Source organism: Crocodylus siamensis, chromosome 6 (assembly GCF_052110815.1).
Source record: "Crocodylus siamensis isolate JL-2025a chromosome 6, ASM5211081v1, whole genome shotgun sequence".
Classification (NCBI taxonomy): domain Eukaryota; kingdom Metazoa; phylum Chordata; order Crocodylia; family Crocodylidae; genus Crocodylus; species Crocodylus siamensis.
Window position 1 is genome coordinate 70,455,701 of NC_143400.1, and position 12,265 is coordinate 70,467,965.

Consider the following 12,265-nt stretch of genomic DNA (forward strand, 5'->3'; position numbering starts at 1 on the left):
CCCTGACTAGGCAGCTCAGTCATTCTGAATTTTTTTCAGCTGACCCTCAGGAAAGAGCCAGCACTTTAGTTATTGAAGAAAAGTTATAGAGCTGATTTGATTTCTCTTTTCTTGGTGACTTGTGAACATTGAACTTCATATTGTTTCATTGCACTAAAGCCTATTGTATTTGATTGCCAAGCAACTTATACTTAATATTTTTCTTCCAGGTTTTATCTTAAATATACAAACGGCTGGACAAGTCATAAATATTTGACCAAGTACTCTTTGTTGAAATAATGAAGTGGGTACTTTGCAGTTGACATCAATTAGTGTATTAAACGAAATGGAACTCTGTTCATAGACAGTTAATTCTAATATTACATTATGGGTAACATCAGCAGGGATTCTGATTTTCTCTGATATAAACCTCCCCCCCCCCAAAAAAAATTTCAGTTAAAAATAAGTAACCCCAAATCCACATTTTTCTGTGATTAAAATGAAACATCACTATATCTATTCATGGTGTTTCATTTAAATCATGGAAAAATGTGGATTTGGGGTTCCTTTTTTTTTAAACTGAAAATTGGGGATTTTTTTAAATCGGAGAAAACCAGGATCCCTGATTATCAGCAATTCAGAATCTACTTGGTGGATATAGATAGCTGTGTAGCTGGATGGCTCACACTGGGGCAGAAGACATTGAGTACAGAAAGCTGGGTTGTATTGTAACAAATAGGTAAGCTACAAGGAGTTACACCCTGACACCAGACATGTATGAGACATCCTCATTTCCTCCTTATCTCTTCAGATCATTCCCATTCCTGATGCTTCTCTGTCTCCAGACACAACTGTGTCCATAGTTTAAGTCCCCCGTCCTCTTATTTTCCTTGTATTCCCAAGCCCTTCGACCCCATACTCCCCAGACTGGGACCATCAACCCCCAGCTTTCTGATCAATGGGTGTGCTTTGTGATCCAGAGTCTCCAGTCTAGGATCTAAAAGACTCCATTCTTCTTTGAAAGCCACATGTTGTCTGAGCATCCTCCACTCCAGCTATCTATTCAACATACTTTTCCTTCATTCTGTAGCTACCCCCAGTTTATGCAGATGCTAAGAGGTCAAAGAAAGAAGAAACAGTGAAGGTCAAATTTGAGATCAGTAAACCACTTTGAAGGGTTCTCTACACAGTATTTGCACAGACAGATAACAGCCCACCAGACCGCATAAGCAACTTCTAACAGCTCTGCACAGCTCATTCTGGCATCACAATAGTGATAGTGTTAGCAGGTTGCTCAGTGCACCATTAGACACCATTGCTGTGGGCACTGGCAGAAGGTTTGATGCATCTACCCAGACCTTGTATTGGCTGCTGGCTGGTGGCAGAAGCCCTTGCTCACAAAGCTGTTATTTCTCTGCTGACAGAAAGAATAGATTCTGCTACCACAAAGGAGCTCTAAGCGTGAATGCATTGTTTTGCTGCCACAACTATGGGGTGTAGGCAAGGCCAGAGTAGTTAGGAAGTAGTATTCAAGTAAGCCTTAGAGTGACTAGTGTGTTAAGGAAAAAGCAGTAGTTTAGCTGAGTTGGTGCTAAAATTTCAGGAGTTTCCATGCATCAATAACATTCTATCAAATCCCTTTCTTGACTTTACAATTTGATAGTAGCAAGCAGCAACTTCTTCGAGTAAGTTGCCAACAAACAGAAACCCCTTAAAATCTGAAAAATGGGTCAAAGACAATTTCAGCCTTACTATTTTTCAGGGCTCTTTTAAACAAAGTGACCATATAGGTATATGAATGCACAGACAGGTGGTTAAATTCACTTAAAAAAATCTACCTGGAACAAACTAGACCCAGTATTCGCTGTATATCAGCTTTGGCAATACAGTCAAATGTACTGATTTATATCAGGGTGGGCAATTATTTTGGGCAGAGGGCTACTTACTGAGTTTTGGCAAGCCATTGAGGGCCGCATGATAGGCAGCCAGGGACAGATAAATATTAATTTTCTAAATGTTTTAGGGGCCCTGTGGCCCAGATAGGATGGCCTGGCGGGCCACATCCAGCCCCCGGGCCACGTTTTGCCCACCCCTGATTTATATTCTTTGTTGGAAGATAGGGTTTCCCCAAGGCACTAAGGCAAGTCTATGAACATGAATATCTGAAGCATTAGCCTTTTTAGTGTTGTGTAATCCATGCAGTAAGTTTTTCCTTTGGATGCATAACTGAAGAGCAGCCTCTCGAGATTGGGAATGCTGATTCAGCTAATACAGTCTTCTTAAGGTTTTAAGAATGCAAGCTAATGTAATCATTGCAGCCAAATAAGTAGTTAGTCTGACTTGAACAAAACAGGAATTAAAGACGTAGCTAAATGAAGTCTCTTGCCTAATCTTTACCTGCAGGTTCTTGACTATTCTGGCTAATGTATTTCCTCTTCCTTTCACCAGTGTATATCAGGACTAACTGCCTAATAAATGGTCTCACATTCTGTAAAACTGGTTTAAAACAATAATCAGACCCAGAGTTTTTTATTGGCATGAAGTGCATTTCTACAGTTGATCAATTAGGATGACCAGCAAAGGAGTATGTAGCAACAATTTCCCTGTGGAAGTGGAGACAGTCTACCAGCTCTAAAGAACTGTTAATATAAAACAGAAAATATTGCCCAGGTTTTTTTTTCATTTTGAGATGGGACCTAATCCAAAGCCTGCTGAAATTAATAGAAATTCTTCCACTTGCTAGGGTGGGCTTTGGATCAAATCCTTGCTGTATGAATATTGAAGATAGACAAACACAGTAAAGAAGTGCAGTGCAGCCTGTCTCAGTAAAGCTACATTTACCCACTACATAGAAAGAGATAGCAACTGGAGTGGCAGTCATGTATAGGGTGATTTCTGTGCACACCAGTCAACATCTATCTTCTGAATAATCCCCCAAAATTTAAAGGTATCGGGCACCCATACATGTGCATTGAGACTGCTCTAGACATGCTGTTGTTACAGTACATCGGAGCAGACTCGATTAATCGATTCTGCTGGAGTGTGGTAATATTGCACTCCAACAGAGTCCCGCGTCACATGTATCAGCGTTTCCGTGCTGAAAAATAGTGGTGGGGACACTTTAACTAAAGCTTGTTCAACTCCCAGAGCACATGTATAAACACCCATTGGTTGCAGAATCTAGTGCTACCCCAAATAGTAGAAACACTAAATACATTTTGTCCTGGGTTGTTATCCTATAGGTATAATATTTTTTAAAAGGAAAAAGGTTAGTCCTTCAGAAGTTAACAGAACTTTATATCTTTATCTTTTTAGCAAAAATAAAAGTAGCAAATACAGGACAAAATTATCTACCGTGCAGTTTGATCAACATGAGCTCAAAGAATAAAAACAGTTCTTAAAATTATAGGCTAGAATTTATGGGAATTGGGGCATTCTGTATTATAGAAGTATTTTCAGATGTATTTGACTTTAGCTAGCAAGGATGTGCCATATATACAAAAATGAATAGATTTCCAATCTTGCACAGCAGAGAAGTACTACTGTACTCATTCAAGTGGGGAAATAAAAAACAAAATAATCTTAGAAAAAACAGAACATTATAAAAGATGTGACTGATTCTTTCTGGAATAGAAAGGCATATGTAGATAAATCAAAAATAAAAAGCAAAGCCAGATTTTACATTTTTGCTACAGCCCTAAATCCTTAGTCCTGTACCTGAGTAAGTGCCTTGTTTTCAGAATTGTGGCTAGCATAGTATCTCTAAAAATCAGGCCATCTTTATATATGCCTGTATGGATTTTGGCCTAACCTTAGCCACTCAAATGAAAGATGTGAGCTGGTCTTTACATTGAAAAGAAATTAAAAGTAAGCATTGTATGTGTAAGTATCACGTGGGAAACATACGGGGAATATTGGGCTCTGGGTCAGATGATTAAAGGTATGTAGGGACCTGCTTGTCATTAATAAAAATACATCTGTAAGTAACTATTTTGGACTCAGCAGGCACGTTTGCAGGCATACTTCAATGTGCAGTAGCCTATTCTACTGTACGTTAAAATGGCACATAAAAAGTGGTAATACATTAATGTGCAGGAGAATAAGCTATTGCACATTAATCATCACCTAAAAAGCGTGCACTTGCCCTACTAATGCACATTTATTTAGTACCTCATATTGGAGGTACTAAATTTAATGTGCATTAGGAAAAGTGTATGAATGTACAGGTAGGTGAGCTTAGTACGAGTAATAAAAGTGGGCACTATCTGTCCACATGCTGAAATTTAAGAAGAGAATCAAACCATCTTTCACATTGTGGGATTTTTTTTCTGGGTTGTTTTGTTTTGTATTGTTTTGTTTAAAGAAATGCTGTGTGGATTCCTTCCTGTCTTATGACAATTATAGTTGTAATCTTTTGCAATGAAAGACCAAAAAGGATTAAATTATTCCTGATGTATATGCTGTTTTCATTGGCTCATAATTATGCAAGTATGTCATTTATATATGCCATTCTTCTCTTTACTAAATATTAATAAAATTGAAATACGCCTTCAATGGGATTATCACTTATTATTAACCCATCTGCCTGGCAACACTGGAAAAAACAATAAATCAAAAGGTCTTGGTAGAGTGTCAGCAATTTTATTTCTGTAGCTTGCATTTTTATTATTACCTGAAAATATAGTTGTACAGGAGAATAAACAGGGTAACAGTGTTTGGGAGGGAAATCTCCCTGTGTGTGCTGTCGTTGTTTAAAGTAAGGTTTTCATACAAATTGTATTTAAGAAACAGTTTCTAACATGTTGTTAGTCATTTGCTGTTTTCAAGCTTCATCAGAAAACCACCATGCAGTGTGTTTGCAGGAGATAGTGTCCACAAAAACATCTGTAGAATTAAACTGCCTCTGTTTCCATAGTGCTGTGTCATTAGGGAGGTGGGACAGGGCTACCTGAGAAGCAGGCACAACAGATTGGTCTGAATTAACTTCCTAGTCAAAAGGGCTTTAAAGCAGAGAGCAAAAATATGTTTAAATAGTGCTGATTAATTTTTCTGGTAAAATCCTAGTTTTGCTGTGGGAATAAGGATGTGGAAGTGTCTTTCTTTGACCCCCAAACACAGCAAAAGCCCCAGAGGCACAGGGCTAGTTGAAAGGGATGATGGTTGAGCATTGTGCATCTTTATGACTATACACTGTTAGCATTCCATTTTCTTCCCAACAACCATACTTATCAAGCCAAAATCTTTAAGAACATTATATAACCATTTTCCAGGATTTCACGATTGCTGAGGGACATCCTTGTTAAAAAAAGGAAATTTTGTCCAGTATTTGAATCCCTTTTCTCTATCATGTAACGTGTACTGCCTGTTGACTTACAGGTGACATAACTGATCTGTGTTGAATTCTGAAATAATGTTGCCATTAGAGGGGATAAGCAAATAAAGGATAATGGGACCAAGGAGGACCAAAGGGAGAGAAGGGCTGTTATGGTAAATGAAAAAACTATTGGTTAAAAAAAGAGATGTATTTACTGAGAGGAAAGCTATGTTTTGAGAAAGAAGAGCCAGAGCGTGAAAGTTTTAGTTTATGATGATCTTGATATTATAGTTTGTTCTTGATATTATAGTTTGTATGCTCCCCATGGTGTCTCACATTATTTCAAGTCAACACTCTAGTCTGATTTGTATAAAAATCTGTCTAAAATCTGCGCTGTCCATCAGAGAATATATTTTTCTCATATCTATTTTTCTGACTGCTTATTCATAAAATAGTTGTGATGTACTTAACAGCTAGTGATTGCAACACCGACTTTGTTTTCATGTCTATGTGTTACACCCTCTCTGTTCCCATTAAGGTAACAAAGAATGGCATTTGTTCTGTGGGAGAAACATATTCCAGTTTTCCTGTGGTACCACTGAAAGTCTATTTGGGGCTTATCTGTCAGAAAGCAAATAGGATACTAAAGAATTTGGGTGAAATAATGGTGCTCACTAGCCTGAGAATAGGGCTGTGCAAAGCTTCAGTTGCTGATTTGATTTGGAGGAGATTCAGTGGCCTAATCTCAAAATCCAAATTGAATCAGGAGACCAGTAAAATGTCCAAATAGATCTGAGGCCTCTGAATCAATTTGGAAAAGATTTGGTAATTTGGGCAGTCCTCACTTGCCACCACAGGGAGTTGGACCTGGACTCTGTGCTGGTAAGGGGGGGATGCTGAAGGAGGGGGGGACCATGAGGGGGACCCCTACCAGGCCCCATCCCCTGCATGTTTCCCCAGCCCCCTGAGTGTCCCCCTACCCCTGTCTGTTCTCCCAGGCCCTTCAATGCCTGCCCTGCCTGGCCCCAGTGCCCTGGCACCTTTAAAAAAAAAACAAAAACCCTGCAGTCACTGGCTGCTACAGTGGCCACTGGGGCTTCTGGGGCTTCATAGCAGAGCCCTCCACACAGTGGGGGGGCAGCAGGAATCGCCACGCCCTCTCCCTCCCCACCGGAAAGGAACTGGTGAGTGCAGGGCTTTTTTTTTTTTTAAATGCCGGAATGCTTGGGCTGGTCAGGGCGACCATTGACAGGACTGGGAGAGTGGGGGGGGGATGGGGGCTCATGGCACAGACCCCACACAGCGTGGGACAGTGGGGGGCAATGGGGATCCAGCCCCGGCCTGGCAGGAGCTGGTGAGTGCAGGCCTTTTTTTCTTAAGTGCCGGGACACTGGCGCTGGTCAGGGTAGCCATACTTAGGGCTGGGAGAGTGGGTGGGGCCTGTTCAATTTGGAGATTCGGCCAATTCAGCAGCAGCCAAATGGATTTGGGACAGTGATTTAGATCACTGAGTTGAATCACTGGCCCCCCAAATCAGCTGAATCCGCAGCAAATACTAGCTGCTTCGTGCAGACCTACCTCAGAACAGGCCAAAGAATCAAGACCCAAGTTTGAATATCTGCTGTCACTGCATAACAAGGAGAAAATCATAATTATCTTTGTTCCCTTTTCCAGTTAAATAGGAATAACCATATGTATCTACTTCTGTATGCCTCTGTGGACATTCAGTGGTTTGTGTTGGGGCTGTGCTTTGAAAATATACATCACAAAATACTATTTACTAGTAACGTGCTTACTCATCTTACAGGCTAACAAAAATTGGAATGAAAATGCAGTGTAATTCATTACATTTATATGGTTTATCTCTGATTCATCACTGGATGACATTGAAACACCCTGTGAACATATGCAGTAGGGCTGTGTGAAACAGCACCATTTCATTTTGAATTCTGTTTTGTTGTTTCGAAGGGACAGTGTTTCATTTTGTTGTTTCATTTCGTCGAATCTGTTTTGCTGTTTCGACACATTTTGCCGTTTTGCCCATAGGCTGTAATGGGGAATCATGAAAATGCCTATACCATTGTCATTTCTTGCGTGATTCAGATGGAAATTGCAGGGATGGTAGCCCCTTCTGATGGCATGAAGCCTGCTAAGTTTCAAGGCGATAGGTGCAGGGGTTTTTGGAAAACTGCACCTCAAACTGTTAAAAGCAAAACTCATGTTACTTGCTGGCAGTGGCAGCCTCCTGTCATCCTGTGTGCAGATCTGGGCACCCACATCCCCCGGTGGGCTGTGGGGCTGTGCCAGACTCCTCCCGAGGGTGCAGGCCCCTGGTTCTGCACTCAGGATGACAGGAGGCTGCCACTGCTGCCTGAGACTAGCGCTGGGCACAGCCTGCAGCCTGCACCCAGTGCCAGGAAGACTGGTGCTGGTGCTGGTTCTGTGCAGCAGCGGCAGCTTCCTGTTATTCCATGCGCAGATATGGGGGCCCACACCCCCGGAAGGGCTATGGGGCTGTGCTGGACTCCTCCTGGGGGTGCCGGCCCCCAGATCTGTGCTCAGGATGACAGGAGGCTGCTGCTGCCGCCTGGGACTAATGCTGGGTTCAGCCTGTACCCAGCACCGGGAAGGCTGGTGCTGCTGCTGGCCCCAGGCAGCAGTGGCAGACTCATGTCATCCCACATGCAGCTCTGGAGGCCCACAGCCCCGGGAGAAGTTTGGCAGCACTGGGAGGGCAGGTTGAGTTCCACAGGTCTGGCAGAGCCACTTGGAGCTCAGCCCTGGCTCTCCGTCTCCTGCCACTAGGCTGTACTCTGAGTGGCTCCACCAGCCCCATGGAGCTCAGGCCAGCAGCAGGAGAGCCAGTGGTGGAACTGCTCAGAGCACAGCCCTGGTGAGCACAGCCTGGCATCAGGAGGTTCTGCAGCCCCACGAAGCTGAGTCTGGTGGCAGGGTCGATCCACTGGCTAGGGCTGCGCTCCAGGCTGCTCCACTACTGGCTCTCCTGCCACTGGGCTGAGCTCCATGGGGCTGGCAGAGCCAGTCGGAGTGCAGCCCTGGCAGGCATAGCCTGGCAGCTGGAGGTTCTGCAGCCCCATGGAGCTGAGCCTGGTGACGGGAGGTGGCAGAGCACCAGTGGTGCAGCTGCTCAGAGCGCAGCCCTGGCCAGTGGCTCTCCCCCACCTCCCACAACCAGGCTCAGCTCCATGGGCTGTTGGAGCTGCTTGGAGCGCAGCCCTGGATCTGAGTGCAGCCCTGGCCAGTGGCTGTCCCCTGCTTCCTGCTGCCAGGCTCAACTCCCTGGGGCTGTGAACCTCCAGCCACTGGGCTGTGCTTACCAGGACTGCGCTCCAAGTGTCTCTGCCAGCCTCATGGAGCTCAGCTCCATGGTGGGAGAGCCAGTGGTGGAGTCGCTTGGAGCGCAACCCTGGTGAGCACAACATGGCAGCGGGAGGCTCGCAGCCCCAAGGAGCTGAGCCTGCTGGTGCGAGGCAGGGAAGAGCCACTTGGCAGGGATGCACACAGATCCAGGGCTGTGTTCCAAGCAGATCTGCCACTGGCTCTCCCCCCACTTCCTGCCAGGCTGAGCTCTGTGGGGCTGGTGGAGCCATGTGGAGCACATCCCTGGCTCTCCCCTGCTTCTCACCACCGGGAACGTGGAGCAGGGTGTGGGGGCTAGTGGTGGCCGCGCACAGAACCCCTCACCAGGTGGTAGGTGGCAGCCACCGCTTGAAATCCCCCCCCCACCCAGTCTGGCTGGAAATTCTAGTTAGTCGAGTCTTCTGGTAGACTAGTAGAATGCCAGATAACAGGGATTTTACTATATTTAGAAAGATGTATTGCTTACATACCTTTCACTCTTACTTGCAGATAAAAATATTAGCAGAAAGTGAATAGTTATCAAAAATAAATTTAGTTTCCTCTTCCTCTTCATTATGGCTAATAAAAATAATTGAGATGGAAAAGTGTAACCTTATTTTTCTAAAATGGTGAGGCTAATTCTGTGTTCTTTGTTAACTCTGAGAGTTCAAGATGCATAAGGAGAACAGGATTAGGCCTGATGAGAGGGACAGGAGTACAGGATAGTAATTTTCCTTCCCCCAGAGAACCCATCTATGAGCCTAAATATTTGTGTCACTGCTCAGTTTTTTGAGTGTCAGGAAGCCCAACAGGGCACAGCATGTTCCTTGCCACAGTCATTACTAAATGCACTCAGGAACTTTAGCTGTGTGAATATTTCTTTTAAAACACTGAAGGGGTGTAGATTTGTAATATCAAATTACAAGAAATGCTTGAATTAAGAGTCTCTTTAAAACATGAGGCAGAGAGTCTGTGGTGTGGTGGTATTCTACTTCTAGCTCTGACACTCATTTACTAGTGATCTTATTCAAGATCCCAGCCCAGGTTCTTCCCTTGTAAAATGGAAACAATACTGTTATTTTACACAGATATTTAGTGTTTCTAAAGCACTGTGTTCTGATGGGTTGCTCTGATAGGTGTTAATGAAGTATAATGTGTTTCCTTGACTTAACCTGTATTGAAAGAACTTGGGGGTAGGAAATGTCCCTTTGTTCTTAGAGATTAACATACAAAACCAGTTCAGCATGCTACACTTGATTTGAATAATAATCTGAACTACAAATCTGTCTCATAGTTTTGTTCCCTTACAGCAAGATCAGTAACATTTCAACATGGGACAGACGGGGAAACCTGTAAAAGCTTCTTGATAAGAATAAGGTGAAATAGTAGACAGATTAATTAAAACAGCCCTGTTGTTAATGAGGTAGTTCAGATCTCCGTTCATATTAGTTAACATCCTAAAAAGACCATGTGCAACAATTCTAAGTCATCAGGGCAAAGAAGAGAAGTAATTAGAGACTATCCTTTTTTTGGTAAAGTGAAGTATAAGCCAAGCCTTGATTTGCAAGCCAAAACCATGTTCAATTCTGTATAAATATGTGGAGGCCATCAGGCTGCTACTGTACTTCTCAGGCTGCTTATATTTCTCAATCAGCTCTAAATTGTTTAGACATGTTTAAGAATGATCATGCTCTTGTGTATTACAAGACACTGCATATGCTAAAGATAAAGGTACATGCTACGTGTTCCAGTGCATGTGATTTTCCATCCCCCTGCCCCCCCTCCCCACACACACAGACACACACCCCTGTATTTCTGACTTATGCTTAGGTTTCTTTTTTAGGCACAGAACCAGAAAACATATTACCACCAACAATCTGCAAGTTAATCTTACAACTTTTTGCTTGCACTTGGGCAGCCCATGGCTCTGATTTGTTAACTGACTGATGTTAGTCACTCTATGTTTAACCCAGCTAATATATTAGCCTCTGAGGTAGTAATATGAATTGTTATAAAGAAAAACGTTAAGCTCTCTAAATTGGTCTGTGCTAAATGCTTATGTGCCAAATTGATTGTAATGTGCACGTTAGAAGACTAACCAACTGAGATTTCAGTAGCCTCCTTTCAGGAGACTTGCATGGCATAAGGGCCATCCCATGGCTGGTGAACCTGACCTACATTCCCAGCACTGTGAGTTTGAAACCTCGTTTGGCAGAAATCTGCAAATGAAGTTTTGGCATTTTGCTAAGATGCAGTCCTGCTCTGGGATTTTTAATATGGGGCAATGTAATATGAATCCAGTCAGTACTGTGGAAAGCATTCAAGCTATTTTCAAGAAGAAAATAAATGATGCATAGGAAGGTTTTCTTGGAGGGGAAAGGGATTAGGAGCATATACCAAGAAAAGGAGCAGGGATTGCTGGATAAGGTGGTGTGTTTATGAGAGGGGATAAACAGGGATGGATGGTGAGAAAAGGTTGTGAGCAATTGGGAGTGCCATGTCAGGAAGATGAGATGGGGGCTAGCAAAGTGGGTTGGGACATGGAATAAAATGGCAGGGGAATCAAGGGCCTGACACCCCTATATTATCCCCAACCTTGTGTGTACCTTGGTCCAGGGGTGGGCTTATGCATCCTGAAGGAAGGCCTGTGCCCTCTTTTGGCCACCCATATATGGTGAGATCTGGGCATTCTGCCTCTTGAGGGCTTTGAGTCTGTATCCCTGCCCTTAGTTGAGTGTTGAGAGAGAAGATTTTCCTGCCCCTGGGAATCTATGAGCCCTCTCTCTGCTTCCTTTCCTGCAAAATAGGATATGGGGACCATTCTTCCTGCCCTGTCATGCCTAAAGGTCATATAGATTTAAACTACTTCCTGCTTGGGATGGAGAGGCTGGCCAGAACAGTGGATGAATGGAGTCCAGCTTGCCAGATAGCTTGGTTTAAGCAACTAAAGTAGTATATGAAACTCTAGTTCAACAGTTCCCAAACTGACAGATTGCATACAACCAATTAAAAACGATACAGTCTTAAGTACCATCAGCAATTTTTTTGTACACATAAGCCCCTCCCACTGCCCAGGCTCTTCCTGGGGCTGCCTGGGCCTTTCCAGGACAGTGGGGGCCTCTGGGAGGCAGAGGCAGATTCGTGCATCCAGGAGGCAGAGGCGGATTAAAGTATATTGGGGCCCTGGGCAAACACAATTAGAGGCCCCCTTCCCCAGTAGGAGCTGGGCTGCAGGGGTAGGGTGGGGAGAGGGACCCCTTCCCCTTCTGGTGCTGGGAGAGGGAGGCTGAGTGAATCCCACTGGGCTGGGGTTGGAGGGGCACATGTCCACTTCTTTTCCCTGTTACCACTTCCCCTGCTACAACTGACCATACACACAGGCACACCCACAGATGGGTATGCACTCTACTTACTTGCTCCCTGCAGATGGACACACACACACAAACACAGCCTGCCTGCTATGAACACAAGACACACAGACACATGTGCACACCAAGACACTTTCCCCTCACAAGACCTCCTCCTTCCCCCCCTGCAGTCACTCTGAGGCACCCCTCCCCATGTTCCCCCCCACTATGAGCTGCAAGTGGCTCCATCTACCTCCCTGCTCAG

At 44.1% G+C, this 12,265-nt stretch overlaps 1 protein-coding gene across 1 annotated transcript in view; it reads left to right on the top strand.

The window, feature by feature from the left end:
* The window catches only part of RNF13 (ring finger protein 13), a 150,594-nt gene that overhangs the window by 127,348 nt on the left and 10,981 nt on the right, over positions 1-12,265 (top strand). The gene's annotated exons all lie outside the window — the stretch shown is intronic.